Source organism: Eucalyptus grandis, chromosome 6 (genome assembly GCF_016545825.1).
Source record: "Eucalyptus grandis isolate ANBG69807.140 chromosome 6, ASM1654582v1, whole genome shotgun sequence".
Classification (NCBI taxonomy): domain Eukaryota; kingdom Viridiplantae; phylum Streptophyta; class Magnoliopsida; order Myrtales; family Myrtaceae; genus Eucalyptus; species Eucalyptus grandis.
Window position 1 is genome coordinate 13,652,226 of NC_052617.1, and position 15,875 is coordinate 13,668,100.

Genomic DNA, 15,875 nt, shown 5'->3' on the forward strand with positions numbered 1-15,875 from the left:
CAGTCATATTGAAAAGGAAGGTATTTATACGACACATGAATATCGTGTCATTTAGACAAGAGAAAAGTTAAATTCAAATTGAATTTGCCACCTCTCGTCTAGTTGATAAGTTTTTTTTTCTTTTTTTTTTCCTTCTCTGTTTTGTCAAGTAGTTACTGACGAGACATTTCCAATGAAGGGGAGAAGTCAAACATTTGAAGTGCCTCGAGTTTCATAATTAAAAGAGGGAAAAACGACCTCTCTATGGTGGGGGCATGGATTCTTTGTATGGTTTAATATCTCTATCGAAGTCTCAACAAATCTCAACTATTAATAAATCATTAAAAAATTTCACACTTATCTTGATTCATATGAATTGATATATTATTAAAAATTTTCAAAATTATCCTTCTTCGTATGGATAAATAGTGGGGCGGAATGGGGCACCGAAAGGAGGCACAAACGGGCACTAGACCCGAGAAAATATTGGGTACGCCTTATGCTCCAACGTGTCAAACAAGAAGGCGGTGGGAGCGCAACGCGTGTCCTCGTGGGGCCCATAAAGTCAGGTGCCTGTTTCTCGACTCAGCGCTCCTCTCTCTTCTCACTCTCTCCCAAATAACTCACGGCTAGTGGCTGGTGGCTTGGCTCGGCTGGTAGAAGAAAGGACGGCCAGCGAGTAATAAATGCGCAAACGCTCCCGCTTAAAATTCCTCTCTCCTCACACTTGAATATTTTCGGGCACTTTCTCTCTCCTCGTGAGCTGCACTTCCTCTGTTTCTTCTCAGCGCCTCACCCCCTCCGCCTCCGCCTCCGCCTCCGCCTCTCAAAAAAGCCTCGCCGCCGGTCATCTACCTCTGGCACGTCGCCTCCTCCAAGAGCCCCGCCAGTCACAGCTGGTTCCCGACCCCCTTCGCCTCCGACTGTTTCCAACGCGGAGATCGAGCATAAGTTTTGTGCTCGCGTTGGTCTCTCGGCAACTTCTGGACCTCCGTCCGATTTCCTCCCTCCGACAAACTCGTCATCAACTCCGACTCCGAGCCGCCGCTGCCGCACCCGACGGCGTCCTCCGTCTCTCGGCATCTCGCTCGTCCTCCCCCTCCCTCAGGCCGAAGACGCCGCCGGCCTCCGCCGCGGCCGTCGGCCTCCGGCAGAGGGAGGCGGCCTCGGCTTCGTTCCGAGCGGCGCGGGCTCCCGCCGTCGGCCGGGTGCTGTCCCCATCGTCGCTGGCCCGATCGGTCGCGAGGGAGATCTCGGTAGATCCGGGCGGGGTCGCACGGCGAAGAAGGAGAGGCGCGGGCTAGAGGGCTGGAGAAGGATTCCCGCTCGCCGTGGACGAGGTACGTGGACCGGGCTACACCAAAGCACCGGAGCGAGGGCTTTCCTTGGACATGAGCCGAATCGGGTTCACGGACGAGTTCGTGGAGGAGATAAAGCCTGGTTCCAGGCTGCGTTCAAGGCGATGGAGGAGCTGGGGATGGGCGCCATCGCGAACGTCATCATGTGCACATCAGATGCTGTGCTAAGGAAGAAAGCTTTTGATGTACTGGAAAGGGTTAGTGTTTTTGACTTAAGATCGTCTGCTTTTGCATCACTAAACAGCTCGTCGCTCTTGTAGTCCGTTTCTCTCTTGTTTAAGTTGTGCAATTATTTCCCAGTCTCCACATGCTTGCTGATATTGCAATATCTCAAAGGTTTGATGTCTTAAAGCCCTGATTACAAATTGCAACTCTTCCTTTATGGCAACTGCATTAAAGCACGCTTAAATGACATAAGGGTGTCTTTTCTTTACATGGAAGGATGCATAATGTGACCTGATTGCCTACAACTTGTGTAGGTTGCCATCCTTCTAGAAACAATAGAGCACATTTTTTAGTAGTTATTGAGTTCGATGGTCCTCTGTTGCGGATAAGAGTGGCAGAGTGCCATACTCTTGTCAGGATTCTAATGGAATCTACCTGTTCAATTTCAATCTCCGTTGTTTATGCTTCAGATAGGCTGCCGTACTCTATTAGGATTCTTCTGGAGTTGGCCATTCGGAACTGCGACGAGTTCCACGTCAAGAGCAAAGATGTCGAGAAGATCATCGACTGGAAAACACTTCTCCTAGACAAGTCGAGATCCCATTTAAGCCGGCTAGAGTGCTGCTGCAGGTACATGGAGCTGCGCATCGTGTGTCATTGATGCTGATTGGGGTTTTGAAGAGTTGCGATGTTTGATATTTGATGATGCGTCGTCATTTGTATCAGGATTTTACTGGGGTGCCTGCTGTTGTTGATCTTGCTTGCTTGCGTGATGCGATGAATAGCCTCGGGGGAGATCCGAATAAAATCAACCCACTGGTGAGCTTTATATGTCAGCATGTCGCTCGTTCCAGCTACTCGTTGGTGGTGAAGGAACTTTATCTTTGTGTGCGCAAGTAGTTGAACTGTCATTTGTGAACATGTTAACCATCGTGCAGGTTCCAGTGGATCTTGTTATCGACCACTCTGTTCAGGTTGATGTGGCAAGGTCAGAAAATGCTGTCCAGGCTAATATGGAACTTGAGTTTCATCGGAACAAGGAGAGATTTGGCTTTCTCAAGTGGGGTTCAACTGCATTTCATAATATGCTTGTTGTTCCGCCGGATCGGGGATTGTCCACCAGGTAGTAAAACATATAGTGCCTATATACTGATCATATGTATGACTTTAGCATAAGAAGTGGAAAAACTGTATATACCCGTGGTGGAACTATTACATGCCGTGTCCTTTGAGAATATGCAATTTTCTTGCTTTACCAGAATATTGGCCTGTGTCATTGAGTTGACAAACTGAACTGGAATCTATTTGCAGGTTAATCTAGAATATCTTGGCAGAGTGGTCTTCAACACAAATGGCTTGCTTTACCCGATAGTGTTGTTGGTACTGATTCACATACAACTATGATAGACGGATTAGGAGTTGCTGGTTGGGGAGTTGGAGGAATAGAAGCAGAAGCTGCAATGCTTGGCCAGGTAAGAGAATTCAATATATTGTTATTATTATTATTTTTTTTTACTGTGGATGGCTGATAAAGTAGTGTCATTTGACACTAGTATGTCCTTTTCAAGATGTTATTAAATTATGAACATACATCCATTAATTTTTTCAGTCATTTCTTAGCATTTCTGTTTTCATCTCTTATTTTGATGCAGCCAATGAGCATGGTCCTTCCTGGTGTGGTTGGGTTTAAATTAACTGGGAAGCTGAAAGATGGGGTAAAAGCAACCGATCTGGTCTTGAACGTAACACAAATGCTGAGGAAGCATGGCGTTGTGGGCAAATTTGTTGAGTTTTATGGTACATCTTCTGATTCCCCTGCATCGTTAATCCTTTCTGTTCAAGATATTCCACAGCCACCGAATCCTTCTTGTTACTGTTGTTTTTAAATGTTGTGTCACTTTTGCAGGGGAAGGAATGAGCGAATTGTCATTGGCAGATCGTGCCACCATCGCTAACATGTCACCCGAATATGGTGCCACTATGGGCTTTTTCCACATTGATCATGGGCAGTATCTTAAATTGACAGGCAGAAGTTTTAATCACAGAGATTTTCGTCATAATTTGTAGCGAATTGTCATTGGCAGATCGTGCCACCATCGCTAACATGTCACCCGAATATGGTGCCACTATGGGCTTTTTCCTGTTGATCATGTCACTCTGCAGTATCTTAAAGGCAGAAGTGAGGAAACTTTAAGTAATCACAGAGATTTTCGTCATAATTTGTACTGAGTACTGAGTACTTGCTTGTGTTAACTTAAGCAACTTCATAGGTTGCCATGATAGAATCTTACTTGCGGGCGAACAAGATGTTTGTGGATTACAATGAGGTGAGTTTTATGAATGTTTTTGACTTTAAGAGTACATCATTATTTCTTGCTAAGAATCTGTGTTGGAAGCAGCCCCAAGTGGAGAGAACATACTCCTCTTATCTGGAACTATATCTTAAGGATGTAGAACCATGTATTTCGGGTCCCAAAAGGAAATCCCCAGTGGATACAATACTGTTGCCATGAAGTAGGTTTAGTTTTTGCCCCCCTCACCCTTCTATTGGCTAAGAATCAAAGCTTTCCAGGCCACAGGATCGAGTCCCATTGAAAGAAATGAAAGCTGATTGGCATGCATGCTTGGATAATAGAGTTGGATTTAAGGTGAGCCTTTCCGGAATCTTGTATACTCTTTATAAGTGATCGTGCATGGTCATGGGGCTCTTTGTTGGTTCCAAAATTTGGGAAGTGAATTGCCCTTCGCATGCGCTTGTACTTTGGTAAATATACTAGAACAAAATAGTTAACTAACTATGTGTTGACTTGTGCTTACTACTGACATTGATTCTACCAGCTTTTCTTTTTTTTTTTTTTTTGATTTGTGCTGCTTTGACTGTGCAGAAGTTGATTGATGAGCAACTTTGTTTGTCGAAATCTTAATGCAGGCTTCTCTTACGTACATTGAATTTTTGAACTATGTTGTTGAAGAGTTTAGGAGCCTTTAGATGGGCAAAATGGCATATGCTTCATTAAGTATTATTGATATTGATTTTTTTTTCTGTGTCTTAACTTAGGATTTTGACTGATTTTCATCCATGTCTTTGCAGGGTTTTGCTGTGCCAAAGGAATCACAGGGAAAGGTTGCAGAGTTCACATTTCATGGGACTCCAGCTCAGCTTCAGCATGGGGATGTTGTTATAGCAGCTATCACTAGCTGCACAAATACTTCAAATCCTAGTGTAATGCTTGGTGCTGCTTTGGTAGCAAGGAAGGCTTGTGAATAGGATTGGAGGTTGGTTGACAAAAACTCTTCTTCTGACAAAGTAGAATATATTAAGCAATACGTTTAGATGTTCATATGGATTTTGCTACACCCGTCACCTGATAGTATAGGCTCATGTGCATCTGCATGTATCTCTGCAAAAGTTTACTCGATCTGCTGTCCACTGAATTGATTCTTCGCTCATGTGTAATATCTTTAAGCATTATATAGTTGCAGCTGGAATCAATGCAGCATATTTTAAATTTTAACAGAAAAATTTGATGAGTTGGTACATTTGATTGTAGATGACTTAGTTTTTTATTTTTTATCTGAACAAAATAAATCTTGTGTTAGGTAAAACTGTGGATTAAGACAAGTCTTGCTCCGGGCTCTGGGGTTGTGACCAAATATTTGCGGAAAAGGTGCCTTTAATCGACCCAAGTATTCTTCCCATGTTAGCAACCATGGATCTTCTTGCTAAGCTAGACATGTTTTTGCAGTGGTTTGCAGACATATCTGAACCAATTAGGATTCCATATTGTTGGCTATGGATGCACTACATGCATTGGAAACTCAGGAGATATTGATGAATCAGTTGCATCAGCTATTACTGAAAATGGTATAGATTAATTCATAATCCTGCATAATATCATCAAGAAAATGTTATAAGCTCACTTAACTGTTGAATTTGCACAATGTCAGATCTTGTAGCTGCAGCTGTATTGTCTGGAAACAAAAATTTTGAAGGACGTGTTCACCCCCTAACTAGGGCTAACTATCTGGCTTCTCCTCCTCTCGCGGTTGCCTATGTTCTTGCTGGCACGGTGTGTAACATGCAATTGTATTTGCAGTTGTTGGTTCTTTATTAGCGATCTACTCCAACCTTGGTATTATCCTCGGAATTCGCTTTTCTTTGTGATTGCAAATCTAGTTTTTGGCACATTCCTCATGGGAGACAACCTTTGCAGGTAGATATTGATTTTGAAACCGAACCCATTGGGGAAGGAAAAGATGGAAGAAAAGTATACTTGAGAGACATTTGGCCATCAAATGAAGAAGTGGCAACTGTAAGCCAATATTTCTGCTAGGAGCTTATGGAAATCTTCACTTTGACTATTAATTATAGAGATCGTAATTGGTGATTCTGTTTTTTTCTCTCATATAACCTGTCTTCAGGTTGTCCAATCGAACGTGCTTCCATAATGGCAACATATGAAGCTATCACTAAGGAAATCCTATGTGGAATCAGTTATCTACACCTTCTAGCACTCTCTATGCTTGGGACCCAACATCAACATACATTCATGACCCACCATATTTCAAGAGCATGACAATGTCTCCTCCTGGCCTTCATGGCGTGAAGATGCCTACTGCTTACTAAATTTTGGGGACAGCATTACGACTGACCATATTTCTCCGGCTGGTAGCATTCACAGGGATAGCCCTGCTGCAAGGTATCTAATGGAACGTGGGGTTGATAGAAGAGACTTCAACTCTTACGGAAGTCGCCGTGGGAATGATGAGATCATGGCAAGAGGAACCTTTGCTAACATTCGCCTTGTCAACAAGTTTCTTAAAGGAGAAGTTGGACCTAAAACAATCCACATCCCCAGTGGGGAGAAACTATCTGTTTATGATGTTGCCATGGTAATTTTCTTCACTCTGCAGACCCAATACAGACACCGCATCACAAATGACAGTGTTGTGAGTGATGGGGCCGCAGTATTCATAGTTGTTGGTTGGATAAGCCATTCTATTTAGATTGGCCCTGAGAATTATGCTACTTACCATGTCTATTGCTAGTTCTTTTCTGCAAATTTTTGTTTAAGTCTGAAAGAAGCTGATTTTTTGTTTGGTCCATTCTTGCCAGCTAGATCAGCCTCCTAGCAACATCCTTCTGGGTCATCCCACTGTTAGTTGAGATTCATTTGACAGGTCAATGTGATATCATCTTAATTGGGAGAACTTTTTAAAGAAAATAATCTGATTTTAACTGTTGGCCTGCTGGTTAATATTCTATTAGCTGAGTATGGGCTCCATCAATGACTCATTATCTGATTGCTGGTGCCATTGTGGCTCATACTAGCTTTGTCTCTTGTATGGCAGAGGTACAAGAGTGAGGGGCATGCCACCATTATTTTGGCTGGTGCTGAGTATGGAAGTGGAAGTTCTCGCGATTGGGCTGCCAAGGGTCCAATGCTGTTGGTGAGCATTTTCATGTTTTTTTATTCAATTTTTTGTCCAATTTTTTCCCTGTAGGCCTAAGCTGTAATTCGTGTCAGGGCACGAAAACTGTCATAGCAAAGAGCTTTGAGCAGATTCACAGAAGCAATTTAGTGGGAATGGGTATCATTCCTCTATGTTTCAAGTCTGGGGAGGATGCAGAAACACTCAACTGACTGGCCATGAATGCTACACCATTAATCTTTTGAATAGCGTGAGCAAAATAAGGCCTTGTCAGGACATCACGGTGGAGACAAATAATGGCAAGTCATTTGTGTGCACAATACGGTTTAACAGAGAGGTAACGATATTGATCTGTCACTTCTCTATATCCTTGGAAGATTCATCATCTTTTCATCTCCTTGCTAAGTTTCGGTGGCTTCCATATGTAGGTTGAGCTGGCCTATTTCGATCATGGGGGCATCCTGCAGTACGTCATCAGGAACTTGATTGGAGGTAGACATTGAGCGACCAGGCAGGTTCAACAGCCGGCTCTTCTCGGTGTTCCTAGCATTTCCATCCCATCCGGTCAACATGGCTGGAGTAAATCTCTATGTCGGAGAGTTCTTCCTCCAGCTGTTATGGGAATAAATTGGGGGAATAAATGGGACGATTTCTGCGTCCTTGGATGATTATCATTCTAACTCTGTGGGCGGCAGATAAATTAACATTGCAAGGTCTGCGATAGCGTTCATGATATGTGGACAAACTAGTGTTGGCCTCTCATTTTGTTCAAAAATCTTTGGGTTCGGTTTTCATCGGACAAATGATTTGGATTTTAGAAATTTGCAAGATTTTTCAACTGTGTCCCGAAATGTGATCTAGTCAAGCAGTTTGCCTCTTTCTAGTGTAAGATGGTGGTGTAGAATTTTGCCTAAGAGAGGATCTCTTTCAAAGCTATAAAGACAAACGCATTTAGAGAGAGAGAGCATGAAATTCATTATTGAGGTGGTGGAGTCCCATATTCACGTGTACTGGGAGTCATGTGTCGGGGTTGTCCGTGTAGAAGTTCCAAATGACAACCTGACCACGTGACCATTCGTCTTGCTAATAGTCGAGTGAGAACAAAGTGAGATTCGTCGTCTCATTGGTGTGGTTTGGGTCGAAACCGATCAAACCATTACAAGGCCAAATTCACAAAGAGACTTTGTACAATGTGTGGAACGCTTTTTGTAGAGACAATTTCATATGGGAATGGCTATTTGATGCATGCCGATCCCAGCTCATGCTATCATCAGGCCGTATCTTGGCTAGAACAGCAAATGACCATTCACAACTCATGTGATGATATCGGACTCCGTATATAAAGGGCGGGTGGGGAATGCAAAACGCGCCACCCATAGCTTTCAAAAGTTCATGATAATAGCACTCATCAGCATCCTCATGTTCTTATGCTCATCTGATTCCCAGAAAGAGGGGAAGGAAGTGAGGAAGAAAGGTGAACCGCTGTACAGCCGATCATTCTGTACTACAGTAGAACTACAAAGACAACACAAAATTGCGAGTCATGGCATGCTGGTTGCTGACGTGAAAGGTGGACATGAGACCCGGAAGATGGGGCCTTCACCTGAGAATTCAGACATGTTACAGTAGTAGGAATTTACGAACTTTTGGACCTGCAAACAAAGGCAGGTGCAAGATGGAGTAGTTACGGGCAACAATCGGCACTGATATTTAAAATCTAGGTAATTTCAGGAAGGAAAATCAAGAGACCAATAGTTCAGTTTTACTTGGTGCTATATTTACTGAACTGAAAGTACATCTAATCAGGAAATCTTCCTTATCTGTAGCATGACCAACATACTAAATGAATGAACTTATCCAGCCAACGGTTACACGAACCATTTCTGAACATTCCTAAATGTATAAGGACAACCTCAGCAAACTTTACACCTCCCAGACAGTAAACATATTGGGCTCATTCAACCTAGAACTGCACATAACATCAGCTATAAACTGACGTAGCCTGATATCTGTCTTCATTAAATAAAGTCACATAGGTGTAAAATAGCGCAAGAGAGACCATAAATATTTCATCCATCATGCAATTAACAGATGGTTAGACACTAGTAATGAAATTTCTATTACTAACGTCCAGGGTGAGACACTTAGAGAAACTATCACTAAATCATATATTGCTAATGATTGCTACTGCAAGGAAACACGACCATGAACCACTTCACATTGAAAATGACAGTTATACTGAAACACAGCATTTGTATCCTAATCATCTGTTCCCAGCAGAAAAAAATTTACCTTCTGCTCAGTATCTCAAACTTTGTACTCATGCACACACAACCACTTAGTAGATGACCGTTTGTTCCCCTTAATAACAGGGCAACCACCTGACATGAATCAGAATGGCTAAGTAAATGGTGACAGAAACTAGAGAATAAATTCGATAACTCATTTACAAGATCGACATATAATTTTAGTAAAATTGTACAGACTTTGACATGCTATCATATTATGAACTCTAGGCATGACCAAGTACACATAACAGCTGAATAGAGAGCACAACTAACCATGCAAACTGGATTTATCCAGAGAACCATCAGGTTTCATACTCCAAAAAAGAAGTGCATCACCCATTTTTGGTTTAAAGGAAAGTCCTATCTGTCCGTTTCGCAGGAATATTACATACACTAAGGGTGCGTTTAAAAATGTTTTTCTGTTTAAAAATTGTTCCAAAGAAGAAATAAAAAAAAGTGTTTGTTTCAGGAACAATTTCTGAATAAAAAAAAAACGCGTTTGTTAAACTTGTTCGGGAACAAAAAAAAATAAATAGAAACATGTTTGGTAAATTTGGATAATTTTTTTATTTCTTTTATTTTTTCTATTTTTTTCTTATTTTTCCTTTTTTCTTTTTTCTTTTTTCTTCTTTTGGCCGGTCACCGGCCAAGGCCTTGGCCGGCGACCGGCCGGCGAGGGTCGGCCTCGCCTTGATCCGGCGAGGCCGAGCTTGCCCAGCGGCGGGCGAGGCGCCTCGCCCGGGCCACCGCCGAGCGACGCCGACTCGCCCAAATCCGGCGAGGCGAGGCTCCGGGCCATGGCGAGGCCGACCCTCGCCCAGCCTACGGCGACCCTCGTCGGCCATGGCCGAGGCCGGCGACTGGCCAAAAGAAAAGAAGAAGAAAATAAGAGAAAAAGAAAAAAAAAAAAAAAAAAAAAGGAAAGTGTTTCTCAAATGTGTTTGAAATAAGAAACACAATTTGTGTTTCTTATTTCTGTTCCTTTTTGTTCCTGGGAACAAAAGAACAAAAAAACAGAAAAAGTGTTTAGAAACAAGAAAAAGAAACACAAACAAACGGGGCCTAATTTATTAGGAAGAAGCTGCTCATTGGTACATATCATGCTCTCTCCAGAAACGATAAAGCACATTTTTGGTGAAAGGAATGTAATCACCAATTCCAATATTAGTATTTTCATGTGCTATTCAGAATCAAAATGAGCAGGCATTCGCGTATATGACAGAATGCCTATTCAGAATCAAAACAAGACACTTTCTGACCTTGCCACATCAACATGAACAGAGTGGTCGATAACAAGATCCACTGGAACCTGCACGATGATTGACATGTTCACCATTTCAGCATGATACAATTGAGTGAATCAGAGAAAGTGTTACCTTAGGGAAGAGGAAGACTCTAGAAGGCACTCATTCTAGGGCATGCACATGTAAGGTGTCAAAAAACATGTCATCCATATAAGGAGATACCTGTTGATAGTAAAATGCAAAGAAAAGGGTATCCACAGAACAAGGGTCCCTGCCTAATCATTCCCAAAAAGCTTTTGTCTTCACGATGGGTGCTTGTACTTGAGGAAAGCTAGGAGGCCTGTCAACAGGACGCCTCTGTAGTAGACAAACATCATTGTATGAACATATACTAGAATTACTATTACTTTTATAAGCAAAACGTAACATAAAACTGTATAACACAGGTATATAACTACTTGCCCTGTCTGAGTCCTTTGGTTGAGGAAGATTATAAAATGCAGCCTCAAGCATTGCCTGATTGTATATCCGATCATGATGGCCTCCATGACTCAAACTTGATGAACCAAAATTATCACCAACAGCACCAAGGTCAGAGCTACTGCTTCGCCCAATAAATCCCAGGTTTCGAGAAGGTTGAGTAGGCTGATAAGGTTGCCCAGGGGATAGGTCAGTATCTCTAAGAAGCTGAGCAGGCTCTGCAAAAGAGCCCACTAATCCAGCCTGTGGCATAAAACAGACACAAGAACCTATGTTCACACCATCTTTAGCACCAAAACTTACGCAAGCATGTAAGCATATACATTAGATGCACATAGACGTTGGTTGCGTTTAGGTGATACTGTTGAAGCATTCACAAAATGCACCAGGAGTTAGCACATGTATGAAGATCAAGAAACATCAGAAACACTTAATCAAGAGAACTAGCCAACATCAGACCAATCTTACTACAGTTAACAATCACTTAGACTCTCTACATATGAAACCATCTGATATAGTACCAAGAGGCGAGCAACATCCAGGTAAGAATTCTCCTCAGAAAGATTTAACATTACCCTCATCACTCAGATGTTTTCCTCTATGTTTTAGGAATTCATGGTTGGCTTACTAATGTTTGCCTGGTTATAGTTCAAGCCCACTAGTCATGAACCCCTGCCACCCAATGCTAAGTCACAAGTCTGCACTTAAACTGACCAACCAGAGTCCCCACCTAATTTATCATGTCATTTCACTAATCATTCAGTTTGAAATTATACATTTATGTTATATCAGGAAGCACTTAAGTTCAAGCATAGTCAACTCGATCAGGATTCTGACTTCAGTAGCAATAAAATAAAGTGAATAACAATTTCGGCCATAAAAACAAACCAACAAATCCAAAAGATTAGATGCCATTAAGAGAAAAACAAAATTCTTTGATATAATTCCTGCATCATATGAATCTAAGGTCCTAAGTATTAATTCTATTACATGAGAAAAACAAAATTCTCTGATATAATACTTGCATCATATAAATCTAAGGTCCTAAGTATTGATCCTATTACACAAATTACGCCAGGAATATGTATGATTGGATCGGATCCATCTACAGCTAAATAACTAATGCTAAATAAAGTCATGACTTTTGTGATAAGGGTCCCAGCACTCAAGCATATATTGTACTGTGTTATCAAAAAACAAAATACATTATAAGGCACTGCACCATTGATGTTAGCAATTTCACCTCGTACAGCCCAAATACCAAATTGGAACTTGGGTCCATGGCACAAGAATGTTATGAACAAGCGATTCACGGTAGTATCTTTTGAAAGTATCACATGGTCAAAACTATACTACAGTTGCATAAGGTCCACTAGAAACAAGTTTTTCTGTGAAAGAAAAATCATTGTCCTATTTTAGGACTCGTGAAGCTAAAAGCATTTGAACCTCAACAGTGATGCAATAGCTTGATAGAGCACAAGCATTTCACATGGGCATTGGGAAGATAAGCAAGAAATACAGGAGGCAAGCCATCATGGGCAAAGCCATAAATTGGTGGCCAGTAGATAATCTGACAGACAACATGACTTTGATGTATTGATAAACCAGAGGCAAAACCAGTGGTCCAGCATGATAAAATAAGAAAACCAGATGCTTGGATTAACCACTTAGCAGAGTGCAGAACCACATGGCTCAAATTAGATTGTGTATGGCTTCAGATGAGAAGTATTACTCTCTAAATAGTTGACACCAAAGCTTCACATGACTTTACATCATAAAGAAAAAGCAAACAGTATCCATTGATATTATAAGAAAAATACAAAAGAGCATTTCTAGGAAAAAGAGAAACAGAAGATTGACAAGTAAAGCTGCTTCATCAATGTTGAAATGTATTAACTTACATCTGATGCTTGTGGGAATATCAGATCATCCTCATTCATTGTATTCTTGCCCACTCCATACCTAACAGCAGAATCAGCACCTGAATAATCAGGTAGATTCTGCTCCCCAGCTGCTCCTGAATTTTCCCCTTGCCAACTTCTGCTTTATGCATGCCTGGTATCAAATAACTATGGTTTGCAATACAGGCTGATGAAAATATTTTGAAGTAAACCGCATCAACAACTGATCTTAAGATAACTCCAATTGGAGTCTAGCCTTGCTGAAGCACTCTAGCAGAACAAAGTTGAAAAATAAAGTGGCCTCACACCCAGAGTTACTGAGATTTTTCATCAACATAAGGAAATAAAAATTCAAATACAAACATTTGACTTTCATTGCAAAACAAAGAAAATAAAAGGTAAGAAAACATGATTTTAGAAACTCATTTATATGTTTGAAGTTTTGAAATATTTGACATTAAATAAAAGTAAAAAAGGGAGTCCCAGTGAACAAGGCTCACCACACAAACAAACAAAAGAAAGGCTGAAAACGTTAGTCCTTCCAAACAAACAAAATTACAAAAAACAGTGGATGGTTGGAGTATTTAATAGATAAAGATAGAGAATTGCTCCATGAAGAAGAGTCCTAAGGTCTTTGTATGCACAATCAATTATTTGATGAAAAAATAAAATATATAATGTAGCAATAATTTAAAGCTGTAGTACAGAAATGGGTTTACCATTTGACTATCGATGGGTTTTAAGAGTTAGATTACCTTTTGAAAAGGATGAACTAAAATTGTGAGTTTATATAAGATGCCAGGCATATTATCAGTGTTTGGATCAAAAAATGTAACTTGGGAATCTAAAATTCCCGAGGCAAAGTATATTACATGAAGTTAATTCGTCAAGTATCCTAATTATGCATTAAACAATAGGTATACCTGTACCCCGTTTGTGTAGCTTTGTGGGATTCACAATGAAAGTGACAAGGCTTCATTCAATAAGTCAGGTTATGGGGAAAAAGAAAGTAAACTGAAGAAGGGCAATGAATCGCAGACTTATATGACTAATAATAATATTATATATGTATGGATAACAAAAACACAGTCCATTCCATCTACTGTTTTTTCTTGTTACGTCCTTTCAAGGAAGAAGTATTCAAAACTGTGTTAGGCTGCCTCCATGCAATCCTAGCCATTTGGAAATATTCAAATTGAGTTTCTAAATTGAATAATAAAGCTCCATGCACAACCATGCAGACCAGCAACAGTATACAGGTAGCAAGTATGAATGCTCATGACCCAATGGCTGCAAAGCAGGCCCTTCCTTCCAGAGCTAAAAGCCCGAAAAGACAAGAGAAGGCTAAATTCCAGAAATTGGAGCCATTACATGTCTTAAATGATTCAGAAACTCTAATTCTGAGTCAAGCTGATCCCAATATTTGATGGTACTCTGTATTGTTGCAAATAAGAGCTATGTAGCGGAATCTCTTGGACCTGAAAGAGCAAAATATTGCTGACTGAACCGTTGATGGATGGAACCCAGTTGTTGTTGCAGAGCCAAGCCAGATACATTGTTAAGACCTGGCATTTGTGATCCTAGCCCTATACTGACTTGAGGAGAGATCGATGAGCTTTGAGAATTGAACTGCACAATTTTTGTAGAAAGGGTATGGAAAAAGTAATTGAACTTCAGAACAAAGCCAAAATGACCACAAAAAAATTAAAAAAAAAAATTGCTACCCATATGTGGCAATTACTAAAAAATACAACACAAAGATTACAGCATATGAAATGCTTGCAAACTGTTAAGTAGAAACCATCTCATAATAACACTGTGAATACACTGATCCTACTTCAAGTCAGGGATAGAATATACAATTGTATCTTCAATAGGCATTAATAGTGTGGAGTAGATGGACTTATTGGGGGTGGATACTAAATTCAAGTGTTGGCTCAATAGATAGTACAAAAATTGACGAGACAATTTTACTCATGACTAATAACAAGGTATCTAAATTCAAGTGTTGGCTCAATAGATAGTACAAAATTGACAAGACAATTTTGCTCATGACTAATAACAAGGTATCTAATAAAATGCACACAGTGGGCGTGTCTGCCAAGAACTAGAGAGAGATTTGAAATCTATCACAGAGCAACTAACTTCCAGTGATAACTGAAGATTGTGTCCTAATATACTCACTATTGACGGAAGAGTATTTGATAAAGAATAGATAAAATTAATCGAGAAGGAAGAACCTGCTGCAAGGGGGGGGGCTTGCTGTTGTGCAGAAAACTGCTTCTGATTTCCTCCAGCCAAGGGAGGCATGCCCAAAAAGATGCTGTGACCTTGTTGCTGCATTTGATGAAAACGCTGTAAAAATTTCTCCCTTTGATCAGGGGCTATTTCAGTTCTCCCCGGGCGTGCCCTTGGTCAAATGTTGTACAGAAATTCTATGAGCAGTTATATCAAACAAGCATCAGGGAAAAGCTGGCCCACACAGTGGTAGCCTCTCTATATACAAAATGCTCAGTCGCCTACCCAATGAGGACTGCCCAACCATCTTTCTCTAATTACGTTTCTTTCCCTCTAAAAACTCTGCCAATATGCTCTCCTTTTAGAAAAAGTACAGAGAGGATTAAGGAAAAAATTTATTTCCATTTTTCTTTAACTTCTGGGAAGACTTTTGCTTACCAAAGTTCTGCACGGAGAGAATAAGTCATAACCGGTCCACTTTACAGATCTCTGGTCAACGGACACCAGAGTAACAAGTTCCATCAATTGTGCTGACTACAGTGCTTTTGACTACCATACAACCATAATCAAATCATTTGTAGCTAATTATACCCCCTAATCCTCCCCCACCCCACCCCACCCCAAAAATATCATCTCAAGCAATCTTTGGCACAAGAAAAGCAACCTCAAGGGATGCCTTTGTTTGTGAAAAAATTCTCCAAGAGTGTCTTTGGTAACCACTACTGATGATTTTGAACTGTTTAGTCTGAAGAGGGCAAATTCAGAATCTAAACAAACAAATGCAAGCCA

General features: G+C 40.8%; 2 long non-coding RNA genes and 1 pseudogene across 2 annotated transcripts; 1 reads left to right on the forward strand and 2 right to left on the reverse strand.

Moving 5' to 3' along the window:
* Nucleotides 1-417: 417 nt before the first annotated feature.
* LOC104440061 lies at nucleotides 418-7,897 on the forward strand (annotated as a pseudogene).
* A 356-nt stretch (nucleotides 7,898-8,253) lies between these two features.
* Nucleotides 8,254-9,585, reverse strand: LOC120294962. Its single transcript, XR_005552316.1, has 3 exons — nucleotides 9,497-9,585; nucleotides 9,228-9,316; nucleotides 8,254-8,587 (listed from the first exon to the last, which is right to left on the reverse strand). It is a non-coding gene; the product is annotated as an uncharacterized LOC120294962 (long non-coding RNA).
* A 3,367-nt stretch (nucleotides 9,586-12,952) lies between these two features.
* On the reverse strand, nucleotides 12,953-15,237 carry LOC120294802. The gene is made up of 3 exons (XR_005552118.1): nucleotides 15,089-15,237; nucleotides 14,220-14,477; nucleotides 12,953-12,987 (listed from the first exon to the last, which is right to left on the reverse strand). It is a non-coding gene; the product is annotated as an uncharacterized LOC120294802 (long non-coding RNA).
* Nucleotides 15,238-15,875: the final 638 nt, after the last annotated feature.